At 43.4% G+C, this 20,319-nt stretch overlaps 1 protein-coding gene across 1 annotated transcript in view; it reads left to right on the top strand.

The window, feature by feature from the left end:
* LOC124003670 (potassium voltage-gated channel subfamily B member 1-like) overlaps positions 1–20,319 on the top strand; it is a 75,582-nt gene that overhangs the window by 51,130 nt on the left and 4,133 nt on the right. The gene's annotated exons all lie outside the window — the stretch shown is intronic.

The raw sequence follows: 20,319 nt of genomic DNA, 5'->3' as shown, positions 1-20,319 counted from the left end.
ATGCTTTTCCAACAGCCTTGAAGGAGCCCCCACATATGCTGAGCACTTGTTGTCTGCTTTTCCTTCACTCTGCGTTCAGACTCATTTGTGGTCCAAAATGCAAGAGGCAATGTACTCAGAAAATTTCAGAGGTTAGGCGAAAGGAAATATGGGAGAAGTATTGGGAAATTAAGTATAAGGAGAAGAGGACATGGATCTTCCACATGGTGGTACAGCAATCTAAGAAAAATACAGTCAACACAGCAGGTCGTTTCTGTACCATCTTCCAAACCAGAGCGATTCTGCACAACAGGTGTGCAAATTGTTTTTTTCTGACAACATTGGGCTACCACCTCAAAAATGACAGGTTGATTGTCACAATGATAGGCAAGTCAATCACCACCAAACTGATTCCACCAAAGGATCAGAGGGGAAAGAAAGCTTCAGCGAGGAAATTGAACATGAATCCAATCCTGCAACACATTGAATCCTTCCATCCCCAAATCATCCACTACAGATAAGAGCATGCCCCACATCGTCTCTACCTCCCTAGTAACGTCAATATTCGGTTCATGCATAATGACTACAAGGAGAAGAACAAAGATGCCAGCTGCGGTTAGGAAACCTATTGCAAGGCGGTAAAGGGAAGGAACATCAGCTTTGTGAAGCTTGGAGAGGAGGAGTGCGAGCTCTGTTTGGTGCAGGGTCATCATATGAAGATGGAGCACAGGGAGAATGAGGCCATGAAAACCCAAGCCTGCCAAGACAACAGCGATGCAGCACCTGACTTCACCATCACCAACACCGACTGCATGCAATGTAGAAAATGTGAGGAACATAAGAAGTCTGCAGGGCAGAGCAGAAGCCATTACCAGGCAGATGCACAGAAAGATTGGCCTGAGGACTGGTCTGTGAGGAGCGTTGATATGCAAAAAGTCATCATGCTCCCTCGCATGCCAGGTGTGAAAACTGCATTGTTCACAAAGAATCGTTGCCTATCACGAGACATTCGCCACCATTGGAAAAGAGTCTCAAAAGCAGAAGAAAACAATCTCAGTGGTATGGCATGAAGGAACAGCTGGTCGGAAGGCAGAGGAGATGACTTCATTTTACGTAACAGCACTGGAGAGGGAGAGAGATGTCAAGCATGCAGTGTATTGGGTGGATAAACTGCACTTATTCTTAAAGCTGTTATGTATTCATTCAAAAGTGTCATTTGAAATAATACAAATAAAATGTTTTTATTAGCAATCTCATGGTCATTTTTTATCATTTGTATTACCCTACATCATACATCAATCATGTTCCATCATTATATATTACAAGACAGGTAATCATTTCATGTGATTCAAACCATTTCAGTGCTGCTTTTCACATTTATTCCTATAACAAGACATGGGCTACTTGTCAAACACAGTATGTAATGTGACTGATGCAGAACCTACATCTCTACGTAAATACAACTGGTATCTTAGTGGAAGACACACAAAGGACGCAGTTTGAACTCTGTTACACTGTCAGTAATTACACTGCTCTTGTATTCATAGCATAAATGAGAAGTATAGTAAACTAACAAATGAAAATGGCAAATACTGCTCTTTGCTTTGGTATTACCCTGCAATTTATAACATGTCATGCCAAGGAAAGAAGGCAACTGCTGGCAGTTGTGGACAGATCATTTTATATTGATATTCAGTGTGAATTAAAGGGAAAGATTTAGTATGGCAAAAAGACGTGTGAGAGACACGTGGAATCATTTATCTGCATGTAACAGGAGATTTCAGTCGTATGATAAAATGTGTCTTTAGTTCAGAATAAGTATTACCAGAGGTAGTGAAGTCTTCTGCTGCCGGGTGAATATATAATACTCCAAGGGAGAAGTTTGTCAGTGCTGTTAGATGTCAGGAACGGACTGCAGGCAATTTGTATGTCTGCTCGTTTTTCTTTCACATCACAAATGTTATAAATGGCTGCCAAAGTGACAGTTAGAGGTAAGTGCCGCCATGGCTTCAATATCAACCATAACAGGTCATGGTTTTGAAAAGGAACGTTTATCTGAGACAGAACAGACAAAAACATGCGATCGGGATAGGAAGACGAGAAAAGTGGTGAGAAAAAGAAAGATGGAGAGAGCAGAGTGATTTGTCAAACTGGTAATGGTCCAGGAACTCTCTATAATCACCACCTGGTGAGCTCTGAGTCGGTTGTCATGACCACAATGAGCGATGGGCCCGGGTGGCAACAACAGTATGATTATATTCTGGTGATGTGTCCACAAGAGACAGACCACTGTGGGAGCTCTACACCTGTGCTTCCCAAAGAGTGGGTCACAGCTGGACCCTAAGGCGACTGTAGAGACACTGTCTCTGGTGAATTGACGGGTCAAGAGAGCTCTAAAGGCTTTATGTGGGTAAACTTCTACTGTTCTAAACACGCCCTCTACAGGCTACAGCTTGCTGGACAGGAGAACACTTCTCCACCTCTCATCAGGGCCGTTGTTTGTCAGAGGGTCTAGAGGAAAATATAGTGGACCTGCCCACAGCAGGACCCGTTGATCTGAGTGCACAAAGCCTTCTCCTGTTTCAGGAAATAAAACCTGCGGGTCCATCCCACCTACGTTTTGCTGTGACAACCTGCTGTTTGCGTCAAGTGACACCTCTCTTTGTGGTAAACACAAAACAGGACTGGACAGGTCACTAGGGTCACTGGAGCGGGATATATTAGTGACTGTTAATTAGTGGTCAACTGACCAGCGTAGGCTCTTATCGCTTCCTGTTGTACCCAGCTTTCAGCAGTGGCTGATATTGAGCTTCAGGTTGTGGTCGATAACATTGGAGATGACCAATCAAACAACAGGGTTTAGCCACAGGAAATCTTGAGATTTACATCGACGCAGAACAGCAAAGATCTAGCGGTCACTAAGCTTCTGTATTGTATCTCATGTGACGTTGAGCACACCAACGTTTCTGGCTCACCTCAGTCTAACTAATGCGAACATGGGTCATGACCCTTGCCCTTAGGCCTGTGTAGTTTAATCTCTGATTTGTACAGTATGTTCTCTCGGATCCTAATCATTGTTTGCAATCAACCTCTTAATTGTCCTGTGGCCATCTCTAGCTCAATGGTTGTTTTATAGCCCTCCTGTCACTCCAGAAGTTTCAACATGCCTCAGTTACTTTAATCGGGATCAAATCCTCATATTGTCCATCAGCTAATCCCCATGTTACACACTCGGCCCGCCAACTAAGGACAGATGGCCCACACTGGGTGTTGTTTAAATATGTTTACTGGGTGGCAATCTCAAATCTCATAGATATCCTAGTCCTCACTTAGTTCACTAGAGAAATCCTGGCAATAGACACTTCTGCCAGCCCTGGTATACCGTACGTGTGTCAAAACCATAACAAGACAAGAGAGCTGGACTTTATGCATGAAATAAGAAAAAAAGAACAGTCTTTAAGTACTTGTCATGTCAGCGGTGTGACATATCTTTATCAGTAGGAAGAGTGTGAGTGCTGTGAGCCTCCTGGTGTTGTGTGTTCCTGGCCCACTCAGACACATGCCCACCACACGTAGATCAGGATCACAGCCACACTACTCCCATTAGAGGGAGCCTCACAATCTGTCGGTTTTTCCACTGCCCTGAGGAAAGCCTCACTGACAGTCTACTGAGGGTTCCCACTGCAAACGCAGCCAAACAGGAACTCAGAGAAAACGAGAGGTGCCTCCTCCATATCAAGATACAGCACAAAGAGAGGGAGAAGGAGAGAGAGAGGGGGGGGTAGAAGGGGGTGAGAAATAATGAGAGGGGAGAGGGAGAAAGAAAGAGGCAAAGAGAAAGAAAGCAAGAGAAAGACACCATTTAACCACTCACCAGTCAAAACTTATAGAAAACATCCTCAAAGCTAATAGAAAACCAGAGCATGTGGGCTGAAATAGCTTCTTAATAAACCATGAGTCATATGTAACATGTCTCCTGCCATGACTATCTGTATTTATCATGATGATGTCATTTGTTGTCTTAGGAGCACATGAATTCATCCCTGTCTTATCCCTGTGTCAGAGTCGTTCATTTGTGACTCCAGACCCTCAGCATAAGTGGGCACCATGGTCAGCTAAGTGCTCGGGGCCATCAATCTACACACCTGCTGACCCCACCCCACAACCTTGACCCGTTCCATTGTAAGAGTACTACAGTTCTTCATTGGTAGAAGGTGAAAAAGGAGCATAATATCACACCACATAACATACACATAAAGAAGCCTCTGGAATTGTGGCCCACACCGATGAGCTAAACATGTACAGTGCCTTCAGAAAGTATTCACACCCCATGATTTGTTCCACATTTTTCTGTGTTACAAAGTGGGATTAAAATGGATTTCATTCTTAATTCCTTTTTTGTCAGCAATCTACTCAAAATACTCTTATGTCAAAGTGGGGAACGAATGGTAGACAATTGTAGAAAACATAGGAAAAATAATACACTAATATACTGTATCTTGATTACATTACTATTCAACCCCCTGAGTCAAAACATTATAGAATCATCTTTGGCAGTGATTACAGCTGTGAGTCTTTCTGGGTAAGTCTCTAAGAACTTTCCACAGCTGAATTGTGCAAAATTTGCCCATTTTCCTTTTCAAAACCATTTTCAGGTTTGCCATAGATTTTCAAGCAGGTTTAAGTCAAAACTGTAACTTGGACACTCATATTCACTGTCTTCTTTGGCCTTGTGTTCTAGGTTATTGTCCTCCTGAAAGGTGAATTCATCTCCCAGTGTCTGGTGGAAAGCAGAATGAACCAGGTTTTCCTCTAGGATTTTGTCTGTGCTTTAGCTCTATTGCTTTTTTCCCCTGAAAGCTTCAAAGTTCTTAACGGTTACAAGCATGCCCATAACTTGATGCAGCCACCACTATGCTTGAAAATATGGAGAGTGGTACTCAGTAATGTGTTGTATTACTTTAGTGCCTTGTTGCATAAAGGATTCAGGTTTTGTCATTTTTATTCTGTACAGGCTTCCTTTTTTCCCCTCTGTTGATTAGGTTAGTATTGTGGAGTAACTACAATGCTGTTGATCCATCCATTTCTCCTATCACAACCATTAAACTCTGTATCTGATTTTAAGTCACCATTTGGTCTCATGGTGAAATTCCTGATCGGTTTTCTCCCTCTCAGGCAACTGAGTTATAAAGAAAGCTGTATCATGGGTGCACCTCAGCCACGCTCAAGGTCCTAAACGATATCTTAACCGTCATCGATAAGAAACAATACTGTGCAGCCGTATTCATTGACCTGGCCAAGGCTTTCGACTCTGTCAATCACCACTTCCTTATCGGCAGACTCGACAGCCTTGGTTTCTCAAATGATTGCCTCGCCTGGTTCACCAATTACTTCTCTGATAGAGTTCAGTGTGTGAAATCGGAGGGTCTGTTGTCCGGGACTCTGGCAGTCTCTATGGGGGTGCCACAGGGTTCAATTCTTGGACCGGCTCTCTTCTCTGTATACATCAATGATGTCGCTCTTGCTGCTGGTGAGTCTCTGATCCACCTCTACGCAGACGACACCATTCTGTATACTTCTGGCCCTTCCTTGGACACTGTGTTAACAACCCTCCAGGCGAGCTTCAATGCCATACAACTCTCCTTCCGTGGCCTCCAATTGCTCTTAAATACAAGTAAAACTAAATGCTTGCTCTTCAACCAATCGCTGCCTGCACCTGCCCGCCTGTCCAGCATCACTACTCTGGAAGGCTCTGACATAGAATATGTCGACAATTACAAATACCTAGGTGTCTGGTTAGACTGTAAACTCTCCTTCCAGACTCATATCAAACATCTCCAATCCAAAGTTACATCTAGAATTGGCTTCCTATTTCGCAACAAAGCCTCCTTCACTCATGCTGCCAAACATACCCTTGTAAAACTGACCATCCTACCAATCCTCGACTTCGGCGATGTCATTTACAAAATAGCCTCTAATACCCTACTCAATAAATTGGATGCAGTCTATCATAGTGCCATCCGTTTTGTCACCAAAGCCCCATATACTACCCACCACTGCGACCTGTACGCTCTCGTTGGCTAGCCCTCGCTTCATACTCGTCGCCAAACCCACTGGCTCCGGGTCATCTACAAGACCCTGCTAGGTAAAGTCCCCCCTTATCTCAGCTCACTGGTCACCATAGCAGCAGCCACCTGTAGCATGCGCTCCAGCAGGTATATCTCTCTGGTCATCCCCAAAACCAATTCTTTCTTTGGTGGCCGCCTCGGCCGCCTCTCCTTCCAGTTCTCTGCTGCCAATGACTGGAACGAACTACAAAAATCTCTGAAACTGGAAACACATGTCTCCCTCACTAGCTTTAAGCACCAGCTGTCAGAGCAGCTCACAGATTACTGCACCTGTACATAGCCCATCTATAATTTAGCCCAAACAACTACCGCTTCCCCTACTGTATTTATTTATTTAGCTCCTTTGCACCTCATTATTTCTATCTCTACTTTGCACATTCTTCCACTGCAAATCAACCATTCCAGTGTTTAACTTGCTATATTGTATTTACTTCGCCACCATGGCCTTTTTTTGCCTTTACCTCCCTTATCTCACCTCACATACTCACATTGTTTATAGACTTATTTTTCTACTGTATTATTGACTGTATGTTTGTTTTACTCCATGTGTAACTCTGTGTCGTTGTATGTGTCGAACTGCTTTGCTTTATCTTGGCCAGGTCGCAATTGTAAATGAGAACTTGCTCTCAACTTGCCTACCTGGTGAAATAAAGGTGAAATGAAAATAAATAAATACATATTTGTACTGAATGGCTGTATTCATACACCATCCAAAGTGTAATTAATAAGTTCACCATGCTCAAGGGGATACTTTTATTTTTACCCTTCGTTGCGAGGCATTGGAAAACCTCCCTGGTCTTTGGTTGAATCTGTGTTTGAAATGCACTGCTTGACTGAGGGACCTTACAGATAATTGCATGTGTGGGGTACAGAGATGAGGTAGTGATTCAAAATCATGTTAAACACTATTATTGCCCACAGAGTAAGTCCATGCAATTTATTATGTGATTTTTAAAGAAAATGTTTTCTCCTGAACTTTTTTAGGCCATAATAAAAGGGTTGAATTCTTATTAACTCAAGTGTCACACCATGACCTTAGATATCTCTGTTTTCTATATATTTTGGTTAGGTCAGAGTGTGACTAGGGTGGGTACTCTAGTTTTTGTATGTCTAGGGTTTTTGTATTTCTAGGGTTTTTGTAGGTCTAGGGGTTGTTGTATATTTATGTTGGCCTGATATGGTTCCCAATCAGAGACAGCTGTTTATCGTTGTCCTGATTGGGGATCATATTTAGGCAGGTCTTTTTTTTCTCCCCCTTTCTAGTGTGGGATCCTGTCTATGTTTAGTTGCCTGTCAGCACTAGTTTGTACAGCTTCACGGTCCGTTTGTTTTGTTGTTGTTTTTGTTTGTTCATTCATTAAAAAGAGAATGTGCTCATACCACGCTGGGCCTTGGTCTTATCCTTATCCTTATGACGAACGTGATATCAAGACCTTTCAGCTTTTCATGTTTAATTCATTTGTACAAATTTTGAAAAACAGAATTCCACGTTGACATTATGGGGTGTTGTGTATAGGCCAGAGACAACAAAAAAAATCAGGCTGTAAATTGTGGATACTTTCTGGAGGCACTGTAATTCTTTCTCTGGCTGTAAACCATTCTAAAATTCCTTCCCCACATAGCAACCCATGTGTAAGTAAAAGTTGTGACACCCATTAGAGAATGTCCACCCTGCTCCAGTAGATGCTCCTGATGCTTGCAGAAGAGAGAGTATTTCCTGCCAGATGTCCTGGGAGAAAGGCCGGTGTTAAACAGCTGTTCTAGTGGAGGCCAGTGACACACAGGGAGCCATTTCCCATCTTGTACACAGTCAGACACACACTCTCTCTCTCTCTCTCTCTCTCTCTCTCTCTCTCTCTCTCTCTCTCTCTCTCTCTCTCTCTCTTACCTGTCTAAACCAGCCAGTGTGCTTTAGCACAGCTGAGAGGCAGAGGCATAAGCTCAGAGTTTACACCCACCCACCTAAACCTACACACACACACACACACCGGTTTCCCGGTGACAGCGCCACCTTCACAGCTTCAGAGGACACAGCCCACTGCTTGGGAGCCCAGCCATCCATCTCTCTGTCTTACACTCTGCACCCCATTTATCAGGACAGGCCCAGAGGTGGGATGGGAAGGTTGGGGAAGGTGGGTAACATTTGCTGTCATCCCCTCATGATTGCATAATCACAGTCAGCTCTTCAATGTGACAAAGGAGAGGACGTGAGAGGAGGTTTGAGGAGAGGAAACTGTCTCGCTGTACTGTTTGTTTGGCATCCAAACCTCTCTCTCTCTTACTACTCCATCTCTCCTCTCTATGTGTCCTTCCTCTCTCTGTGCCTCTCTTTGTCTCTTTACCACTCCACTCCCCACCTGCCTCATATAAGGCTGTTTGTTAGTGGTTCTGGGAGGGTGATAAAGGAGTAGGTGAGGAGGGGAGACAAGTTTGGGGGAGTTTGAGGGTAGACTTGCAAACACCTAGGTCACTCCCAACATGGAACTTTCCGACCAGTCTGTTCCCTATTGGTGTAGGTGTTTTTGTCTACACTGTTCTCTACCCCATACTCTTCTCACGTCAGGCCTGAGGAAGACTCAGTGTTTATTGGCAGTGGCTGGGTAATTCCATCCATCCTTTCCAGTACATTGTCATTAATAGAAACAAAAACAAGGGACACTGAATCCTCCAGCCGTGGCCTGTACGACCTAGTAATAAGCGGGGAGTGAAGGAGGTCAAGCATACAGTACATAGATCATAGCACCGCTACACATAACAAGATCAGAAATACCCTATGTGTGCCAATTTCACCCAGAGAGAGAAATAATTAGAGAGAGAGAGAACGTTCCCTCTACAGACAAGATCAGGTGGTGAACTGGGCGAGCAGAGCCATGATTAATTGCAGTGAAACTGAATCCATGCTCTGTGGTCCAGGAGAGAGGGAAAGAAAACATCCCATCCTATAGCAGGCTTTATAGAGCAATGCAATCCTATTACATGTATCCTTCTCTGTCCTCTCTGCTCCAGGTGGCAGACATGTTTCTTGTATCCTCTTTTCCATCCCTCCCCCTCTCTCACATCTCCCCCTGGCCCTGGGCTGGCCTCAGCTCCCATCAGACTGGTGGTAAAACTAGATGTGACGCCCAGGGGGGTGCAGACAGTACATGATAGCACAGATCTCCATACAACCCCACAGCAGAGCTCCTACACTACCTGCTCAGGTGGCGAGTGGAGTTCTCTCTCTCCCTCTTCCTCCCTCTTTTCATCCTTCAACCCCCATGAAGCTTGATAAAGCTGATTGAACTGCTACCTCTTTGTGCACCCCACTAAGCACCCACTCACACATACCTTGTTCAGGACAGGAGGATCGCTCTGCTCGCACTTCAGGACATATTAAATATTCACATTGCCTCCGAGGAGACGGGGGAGGGGCCGCTAGCGCTTTGGTCTAATTAGGAGTATATATGGGCAGGGTGGGGAGGATTGCATGTGTGTGTCTGTATGCTACTGAATTTATAGACATGTACTGTGTGTGTGGTATGCACACAAGTGAACAGGAGTGAATGTGTCTACATCTCACCTGAATTAATGTTTGTCCTGTCTTGTATGTGAATATCTGCCAGATGTAGCAGTAGTGAACGGCAGTGGATCCGCAGGCTCCTTTACCTCATCATTTTCTCCTAATGACAGGCAGTGAGGTCATGGGGACATATCGTCCCGTTTCCTGTTTGCGTAACACTCAGACACCAGAGACACATCCAGCCCTGCTGTTCATTTACCGATGCCCTGCCTGGCCTCCTTACAGATACATTCCAACCCTGCTGTTCCTTCACCCCTTCCCTGCCTGGCCACCTTACAGACACATCCAACCCTGCTGTTCCTTCACCGCTGCCCTGCCTGGCCTCCTTACAGACACATCCAACCCTTCTGTTCCTTCACCGCTGCCCTGCCTGGCCTCCTTACAGACACATCCAACCCTTCTGTTCCTTCACCGCTGCCCTGCCTGACCTCCTTACAGACACATCCAACCCTTCTGTTCCTTCACCGCTGCCCTGCCTGGCCTCCTTACGGACATATCCAACCCTGCTGTTCCTTCATCCCTGCCCTGCCTGGCCTCCTTACGGACATATCCAACCCTGCTGTTCCTTCACCGCTGCCCTGCCTGGCCACCTTACAGACACACTCACTATGATTCAGTCCCCTCGAGAATACCTCCCACTCCCACTTACCACAAATCAACCCTACTCCTCTCACATCACTGATCCGGCCTCTGCCTGGCTCCCACACCCACACGAATTGCCATCTTGTGGGACCCTGATGCCATCTCCACACACACACACACCTCACACTTCCTCCTCCAGGAAACTCACACATTTCTGCCACACTGCCTGATTCCCTGCTTCAGTCAGTCACTCTAGTCTAACCCATCCACCTCTGTAGAGTGTTGTCTTTGCTATGAGTGGCCTGGGTATACTTCTCTCTGAGTGAATCCATGTAACTGTGATCTCTTCTCTGCCTGGCTGGCTGGGACTGGCACTGCGCCCAGACTGGAGTGGGAAGATGCATTATGGGAGAGAGATTGAGGGGGAGGGGGAGGCTGTCATGCTTCGGCTGCTCTTCTATAGTTAGCACACACACACACCTGGAGTCAGTTTCAAGGCTGCCGTTCGTATTTAGTACGAGTCATTAGGCACGCTGCAGCCCTGTCTGCTCGTCAGGCCACATTAGCCATGATCTGATCAGTGTGAGTTCCCCTCAAAGGCCCGTTTTAGAACCAGGCCTCGGGAGCCAAGAGCTCCGTGTTCCCTTGTATGCTACTTTACTCACCCACTCTAGCCAGAGAGATGTGCATACAGTTCCCATTCACACCACACTGTGCTGCTTGGATTGTAGTTGATATACACTGAACTAAAATATAAATGCAAAATGTAACGTGTTGGTCCCGTTTCATGAGCTGAAATAAAAGATCCCTTTCCATACGCACAATGATTTTTCTACATTTTTATGCACAAATTTGTTTACATCCATGTTAGCGAGCCATTCTCCTTTGCTGAGATAATACATCTACCTGACAAGTGTGGCATATCAAGAAGCTGATTAAACAGCATGATAATTACACAGGTGCACCTTGTGCTGGGGACAATAAAAGGCCAATCTAAAATGTTCAGTTATGTCACACAACACAATGCCACATACGTCTCAAGTTTTGAGAGAGTGTGCAATTGGCCTGCTGACTGCAGCAATGTCCACCAGAGCTGTTGCCAGAGAATGTAATGTTAATTTCTCTACCATAAACCGCTTCTTCACCTAAAGGATCGTCTGAGACCAGCCACCCGGATAACTGATGAAACTGTGGGTTTGCACAACTGAAGAATGCCTTTACAAACTGTCAGAAACTGTCTCAGGGAAGCTCATCTGCTCGTCATCCTCACTAGGGTCTTGACCTGACTGAAGTTCGGGGTCGTAACCGACTTGAGTGGACAAATACTCACCTTCGATGGCCACCAGCACGCTGGTGAAGTATGCTCTTCATGGATGAATCCCGGTTTCAACTGTACCGGGCAGATGGCAGACCGCCTGTATGGAGTTGTGTGAGAAAACGGTATGCTGATGTCAACGTTGTGAACAAAGTGCCCCATGGTGGCGATGGGGTTATGGTATGGGCAGACATAAGCTACGAACAACGAACACAATTGCATACTATCAATGGCAATTTTAAGAGGCCGTGATGCCGTGACGAAATCCTGAGGCCCATTGTCGTGCCATTTATCCACCGCCAGCACCCCATGTTTCAGCATGATAATGCATGGCCCCATGTCGCAAGGATCTGTACACAATTCCTGGAGCTGAAACTGTCCCATTTCTTCCATGGCCTGCATACTCACCAGACACTGTCACCAGTGGTGGAGAAAGTACCCAATAGTCATGCTTTAGAAAAAGTAAAAGTCACCTAGTAGAATCTAAAAGTCCAAAAGTATTTGGTTTTAAATATACTTAAGTATCAAAAGTACATGTAATTGCTCAAATATACTTAAGTACCAAAAGTAAAGGTAAAAGTATAACAAATTCCAAATATTAATCAAACCACACGGCACCATTTAATGTTTTATTTACAGATATCCAGGGGCACGCTCTAACGCTCTGACATCATTTACAAACAAAACATGTTTTTGGTGAGTCCGCCAGATCAGCCGCTGTAGGGATGAACCAGGGATGTTTTCTTGATAAGTTTGTGAATTCTCCTGTCCCGCTAAGCATTCAAAATGCAAAGAGTACTTGTGGGTGTCAGGTACGTATGGAGTTAAAAGTTCATACTTTTTAAAAGAATGTAGTGAGGGGAAAGTAAAAGTTGTCAAAAATATCAATACAGTTGCCTTCGGGAAGTATTCAGACCTCTTGACTTTTTCCACACTTTGTTACGTTACAGTCTTATTCTAAAATGGATTGAACTTCGCACAGCCATTGATGAGGACAACATTCCACAGGCTACAATCAACGGCCTAGTCAACTCTATGCGAAGGAGATGTGTGGGGTCAATCTCACGCCATATGTATTGAATTCAAAATCAAATCAATCGTGAACATGAATTACCTGTTGCACAACGTTCGGCGCAGGTGTTGGTGACTGGTTCGCCATACACCTGCGCCGAAACGTTGTGAAACAGGTCTTTCACATGTCTACCTAAGTAGATAGATGGTTTGTCATTAAATGTATTAGATAGACATGCTTCTAATATCCATACATTATTGACACGTGACTGACAATTTTGAAGTACGTTAGCTAAAACACTAAAACAAGGTGACGTCAGAACGTTTACTTAATTAAGTAGGCAATAGAAAAAAAAGCCTGTCTATCATGTTCATTGATGGGTTAAGATGAACCTTCACTCGAAAACTAGCGGACCAATGGAGACTCATTGTCTACGCCTCCCTCTAAACCCCGCCCTTCATGGAAAAATAATGCCAAAACTCAAAATCAAAAAGACAGGCAGTGAAAGCAAAGAAACAGACATTTAAAGCAAAGATACGTGTAGTGTAACCAAAAGGTAGTACATGCAGGCAAGAGCGTAGGCAAAATCTATTCAATAGGATTGGTTGCTGGGAAGGTTAACAGAAAATGATTTTTGTGTTCGTTTTCAAATATTTTCTTTAATCATTTGCCAGACAGTTTTGCTCCCGCTTTTAAATGATTTGCTTACAAGTTTTGGGGTTTTGCTTTTGATGTATTATTTTTGTTTACAATTCTATACATTTTGCTCTCAATTGTTTGGTTTTTGATTTTGACATCCGTTATTTCACCCATTCTCGAAAATATAATTTTTACATTCTCAACTTTATTTTTCATGTTCTCAATTTCTTTGATTTTGAATTCAATACATATGGCGTGAAATTGACCCCATGGAGATGTGTGCGCTGCATGAGGTGGTCATTCCAGATACTGAATGGTTTTCTGATCCACACCCCTACCTTTTTTTTTTGCTCGCCTCCCTACCACTGAGGAAGTAAAGCTCCCGCTCAGCCCAGTCAAAACTGTTCGCTGCTCTGGCCCCCCAATGGTGGAACAAACTCCCTCACGACGCCAGGACAGCGGAGTCAATCACCACCTTCCGGAGACACCTGAAACCCCACCTCTTTAAGGAATACCTAGGATAGGATAAGTAATCCTTCTCACCCCCCCCCCTTTAAGATTTAGATGCACTATTGTAAAGTGACTGTTCCACTGGATGTCATAAGGTGAATGCACCAATTTGTAAGTCGCTCTGGATAAGAGCGTCTGCTAAATGACTTAAATGTAAATGTAAATGTATCTGTGACCAACAGATGCATATCAGTATTCCCAGTCATGTGACATCCATAGATTAGGGCCTAATACATTTATTTCAAATGACTGAAACTGTAACTCTGTAATTGTTGCATGTTGCGTTTATATTTTTGTACAGTGTAATTGACCTGGATTCTCAGTGCGTGGAGCTGGCTCTATGGCTTTACATGGTCCACGTTCTAACACTTAAGCTCTCCCCATCCCGGCGTTGTAACCCAACACTGAGTGTGAGAATGTGAGAGATAAACATCTACATGTAGACTAGACACAGAGAGGGCAAGCGGATATCTCTGCTTTATTTAATGCTATTCATAATACATTTAAAGGTGTGATAATGTTCACGTGATATGGTGTGTTATGTCTTGAAGTGTGTGGAATGTTGTGGAACGTCATTTGTGTTTGGTCTACAGACAGAGTTACAGTATTGCATGTCTGGATGTCAGGCGTAATGTGCACACGTAATGTGTCATGCATGAGGTACAGTATACCTAACGACCACATCAGCCAATGTGTGTCAGTTTAAGTGTGTCAGTGAAATACTCAAGAACCACAAACACTACACAGTATTAGAGGTCGACCGATTATGATTTTTCAATGCCGATACCGATACCGATTATTGTAGGGCAAGAAAGTAAATTTGTAATAATAACAATTACAACAATGCAATATGTCAAATAAATAATGAAACATGTTCAATTTGGTTTAAAAAAAAACAAAGTATAATGTTTAAAAAAATATAATGTTCCTTGCTCAGAACATGAGAACATATGAAAGCTGGTGGTTCCTTTTAACATGAGTCTTTAATATTCCCAGGTAAGAAGTTTTAGGTTGTAGTTGTTATAGGAATTATAGGATTATTTCTCTCTATACGATTTGTATTTCCTATACCTTTCACTATTGGATGTTCTTATAGGCACTTTAGTATTGCCAGTGTAACTGTCACGGTTCATGAATCCACTGCCTCCCTCTCTCTTTCTCTCTCTCTCTCTCTCTCTGTCCCGTGTTTGTGTGGGTGTGGTTCCCAATCTCGGCCTGATTGTCTGCGCCAGCTGGAACCACTTATCTTCCCTTTATATGTTCTGTAACCAGTGTTTCTTGTTGTCAGATCGTTGTTACTTCCCTGAGGTTGTGTCGTTACTTCCCTGGAGGTTGTGTCGTGTGTCAGTGCTCATCTCTCGCCACCCTTGTGTGGATTATCTGCTGTGCTCCTTCCTTCCCATCCGGACACACTCCCCTGGATTTCTCAGCACGCTATCACCGGAAGATGCGCCCTAGTCCCTGGGTCGGATTCCGTCTGAGTACAGTCTGTTTGTCCTGTTGCTGCTGTAAATTATATTCATTAAACCATCGTTGCTTGCATCTTGCATCCGCCTCTGTATTGTTACAGTAACAGTATAGCTTCCGTCCCTCTCCTCACCCCTATCTGGGCTCGAACCAGGAACACATCGACAACAGCCACCCTCGAAGCAGCGTTACCCATGCAGAGCAAGGGGAACAACCACCCCAAGTCTCAGAGCGAGTGATGTTTGAAACGCTATTAGCTCGCACCCCGCTAACTAGCTAGCCATCGGTTACACCAGCCTAATCTCGGGAGTTGATAGGCTTGAAGTCATAAACAGCTCAATGCTTGAAGCACAGCGAAGAGCTGCTGGCAAAACGCACGATAGTGCTGTTTGAATGAATGCTTACGAGCCTGCTGGTGCCTACCACCGCTCAGTCAGACTGCTCTATCAAATCATAGACTTCATTATAATATAATAAGACAGAAATACGAGCCTTAGGTCACTAATATGGTCGAATCCGGAAACTATCATCTCGAAAACAAGAAGTTTATTCTTTCAGTGAAATACGGAACCGTTCCCTAAATCTAAATATTCCTGTTACATTGCACAACCTTCAATGTTATGTCATAATTACGTAAAATTCTGGCAAATTAGGCGGCCCAAACTTTTGCATATACACTGACTCTGTGTGCAATGATGCAAGAGAAGTGACAATTTCACCTGGTTAATATTGCCTGCTAACCTCGATTTCTTTTAGCTACATATGCAGGTTTAAAAATATATACTTCTGTGTATTGATTTTAAGAAATGCATGGATGTTTATGGTTAGGTACAGTTGTGCAAGATTGTGCTTTTTTCGCAAATGCGCTTTTGTTAAATCATCCCCCGTTTGGCAAAGTTGGATGTCTTTGTTAGGAAGAAATAGTCTTCACAGTTCGCAACGAGTCATGTTAGCAGGCAATATTAACTAAATGTGCAGGTTTACAAATATATACTTGTGTATTGATTTTAAGAAAGGCACTGATGTTTATGGTTAGGTACACATTGGAGCAAGACAGTCCTTTTTCGTGAAGACGCACCGCATCGATTATATGCAACGCAGGACACACTAGATAAACTAGTAATATCATCAACCATGTGCAGTTAACTAGTGATTATGATTGATAGATTGTTTTTTTATAAGATAAGTTTAATGTTAGCTAGCAACTTACATTGGCTTCTTACTGCATTCGCGTAACAGGCAGTCTCCTCGTGGAGTGCAATGTAATCAGGTGGTTAGAGCATTGGACTAGTTAACTGTAAGGTTGCAAGATTGAATCCCAGAGCTGACAAGGTAAAAATCTGTTATTCTGCCCCCTGAACAAGGCAGTTAACCCACCGTTCCTAGGCCGTCATTGAAAATAAGAATGTGTTCTTAACTGACTTGCCTAGTTAAATAAAAGATAAATAAAGGTGTAAAAAAATTAAAAATAAATCGGTGTCCAAAAACACCGATTTCCAATCATTATGAAAACTTGAAATCGGCCCTAATTAATCGGTCATTCCGATTAATCGATTGACCTCTACACAGTATCCTTATAAACACATTGGAAATATAAGGAGACATACAATGAAAATATTCAATGGTCAGATAGACTTCGTCCTTGCCAATAGGTAAAGTGCAGTTTACACTTGAAATGGTGTGAACTTGAGTCATTAACGGTGAAATCCCCTTTGGATCTAATGTGTTTGTAGATTTTTATACATCACTTTGGTCCCTCAGGATCCTGACAAGATGAAGAACATGTTAGGTAGGTGTGGCTCTGATTGAGTTTGAACTGTCTGGCCTTGAGCTGATGCTGGAACACTATAGCCCAGACTGCCTCTACCTCTTTGTCTCTTTCTATCTCTCTTTCTCTCTCGCTCAGCCTCTCCCTAAAGGCCAGGGTGGGTTTGCAGGCACCTCACCTGCCAGGATTAATTAAAGCTAATGAATGATGAGCGGTGCCAGGGAGTAATCCTGCATTCCACTGACCTGGGACAGGGACAGGGACCTCCACTGTGACCTTGTGTCGAGATGACACACACACTAGCTGGGAGAGGACTAATAGGTGTGCCACACCCAGCGTACATGGCCCTGATCTGAATGAGCTCTGTTAATCCACAACACCTCGTCCAGATCCTGATGTACTCAGCATGTAGTACTCATCCTCCTGTCCCCTGTAACTTCCACACAGGTTCAAATGCTCTTATCATGCAGGGGAGTCACAGGCTGTGCTATGAATCTAGGTCTCTAGTAGTCTGCTAGTAGGACAGACTCACTTTGCAAGGTGCTTTGTAGAAGAACTAGGACAATAAGTCTGAGGGAGTCAGTCTGAAGGTGAGAGGCAGATGGGAGGGACTGAGAGGAGAGGCAGAAAGAAGGAGAGGAACAAAGTCACACATTTCACAGGGATATGACACCACAATTTACAGCTGCACAGCAAATTTGAAATAAAAAACTTAACACCCACAGGGTTAAATGTAAGAATCTCTTAGTGTGTACTGTATATGTGACCATCAGAAATAGTGTTAAACTAACACTTTTAAAGTGTTGATGAACTAACACCCTAAGAATGTTTGGTCCCTAAAACCATGGGCAACATCTGACTTAAATTAACCTTTTATTAGAGCTGATGCTGTTACACTTTCTCAGTGTCAGGGAATTAACACCTATTCTGTTACAGTAACTTGCTTTGGGGTGTTGTTTTAACACTCTAGGGCAGGGATGGGAAACCTTGATGGGGTGGAGGCCCAAAAAAATATATATGGTTTGCGTACCCACATCCAAAGCCTCCACATTGCAAGCAAAACACTGTAGTGGCCCCCCTCTAGACAGAGAGAAAACATTTTTGCATGACTCAATAGGCACGCTGCAGTCCTGTTTAGAGTTAATTTTTGTGCAATTCTACACATTTTGCAATGGTGTGTAGAGAAAATGTTACAATTTTAAAGTAAGTTTGCTGCATTCTACACATCTTGACATGGGCTAGAGAGAAGATTTAGCAATTTTATAACACATTTCATGCAATTCTACTCATTTTGCCATGGGGTGTAGAGCAAATGTTACAGTTTTAAAGAACATTTCATAATTTCTCCACATTTTGCCATTGGGCAGAGAGCAAATGTTACAGTTTTAAAGCACATTTCATGATTTCTACACATTTTGCCATGGGACGGAGAGTAGATTTTGCAATTTTATAACACGTTTCATGCAGTTCTACTCATTTCGCCATGGGGCGGAGTGAAATGTTTGCGATTTTTAATATGAATGAGACTGAAAATCAATGGGGTGGGGGCAGTTATTTGTTTAGATAGATGGCTGCTAACCTAATTTGATTTAATTTAAAAAATGTCAAATCTAAAAATTGTTAGCTGACATGGACTAATTCCCTGACTATTGGTGAATAACATAACAAGAGGAAAACTGCTGATGCACAACCAAATTTAGAAATGGCATCTTGTGTAGCCTACTATTTTAACTCGCAACAGTAAGTTGAGACCCCAGCCCAAAATAATAATGGGGGGGAATTGATCCAAGGGCCTTCAAAATGCATTTTAAATGGTTCCAGTGCCACCCATGATTGTGATTCCTAGTGACAGAGACACGACTGTTGCAATGGATGACATCCTGTAGCATTCAATTAGTGAGTGCCTAAGCTCATACATTATAACAAGGCTTTGCTTTTTTGACAATACCATACTTTGACAGCCTAGTTTTATCCTAACACAGTTGTCTGAAACTACTGGTTTGCAAGTCATTTCACTAGCTTGCGTAGTGCTACATAATTCCAATCGGAATTCAGCCAGTTAGGATATCCAACAATTTAAACTTTTAATCACCCGCAATTTGCAGTTAGAATGACTGTCAAGGTAGGGAAGATTGAAAAATTAGACTTCCGGGCCTCCCGAGTGCACTGCATCGCAGCGCTTGAGGCATCACTACAGTCCCGGGTTCAACCGGGAGTCCCATAGGACAGCGCACAATTGTACGGGTTAGGGCAGGTTTTGGCCGCTCTAACGACTCCTTGTGGTGGGCTGGGCGCCGGCAGGCTGACTGTGGTCGTCAGTTGAACTGTGTTTCCTCCAACATATTGGTGCAGCTGGCTTCCAGGCGGGCAGGTGTTAAGAAGCGTGGTTTGGTTAGTCATGTTTCGGAGGACCTTCACCTCTCCCAAGCCCGTTGGGGAGTTGTAGTGATGAGACAAGGATATCACGAAAAAGGGGTAAAAAATATGTACAGTACCGGTCAAAAGGTTTAGAACACCTATTCATCCCAGTGTTTTTCTTTATTTTTACTATTTTCTACATTGTACAATAATAGTGAAGACATCAAAACTATGAAATAACACATATGGGATCATGTAGTAACCAAAAAAGTGTTAAACAAATCAAATATATTTAGCTTATGCCTTGATAACAAAATGTATTTCCTTCTTAATGTGATAGGGCTTTTGATTCAAATAACGCTCCATTGTGCACTTGGCGACAATTTCAATCCCACCGGTATTTTTTTGTAATTGTAAAAAAAAAAATGTTTTTAAAATGTTTTATTTAACTAGGCAAGTCAGTTATGAACAAACTGTTATTTACAATGACGGCCTACACCAGCCAAACCCGGACAACACTGGGCCAATTGTGCGCCACCCTATGGGACTCCCAATCATGGCCGGTTGTAATACAGCCTGGAATCAAACCAGGGTGTCTGTAGTGACGCCTCTAGCACTGAGATGCAGTGCCTTAGACCGCTGCGCCACTAACCCCACTAGCATCAACACTCAACGATGGTAGATAGCCTAGCGGTTAAGTAACCAAAAGATTGCTGGTTGAAATCTCTGAACCGCCTAGGTGAAAAATTGGTCGATGTGCTCTTGAGCAAGGCACTTAAACCTAATTGCTCTTGAAGGTCACTCTGGATAAGTGCGTCTGCTAAATGACTATAATGTAAACAACACTTTTTTACCTCAACACCAAGAGTTTAACACCCGCAAATTTGCTCAGATAGGGAACGCTGGTAATACACACACCATCTTTGGATCAATGTGCACCCTCATCTCATGTATGTTCTGTCAATCACAAGCCACATAAAAGACGAGAAGAGTCCATTTTTA

This window comes from Oncorhynchus gorbuscha, linkage group LG18, assembly GCF_021184085.1.
Source record: "Oncorhynchus gorbuscha isolate QuinsamMale2020 ecotype Even-year linkage group LG18, OgorEven_v1.0, whole genome shotgun sequence".
In the NCBI taxonomy this organism is placed as follows: Eukaryota; Metazoa; Chordata; class Actinopteri; order Salmoniformes; family Salmonidae; genus Oncorhynchus; species Oncorhynchus gorbuscha.
Note: the sequence above shows the minus strand (reverse complement) of the source record. Positions and strands in the feature narration are given on the sequence as shown.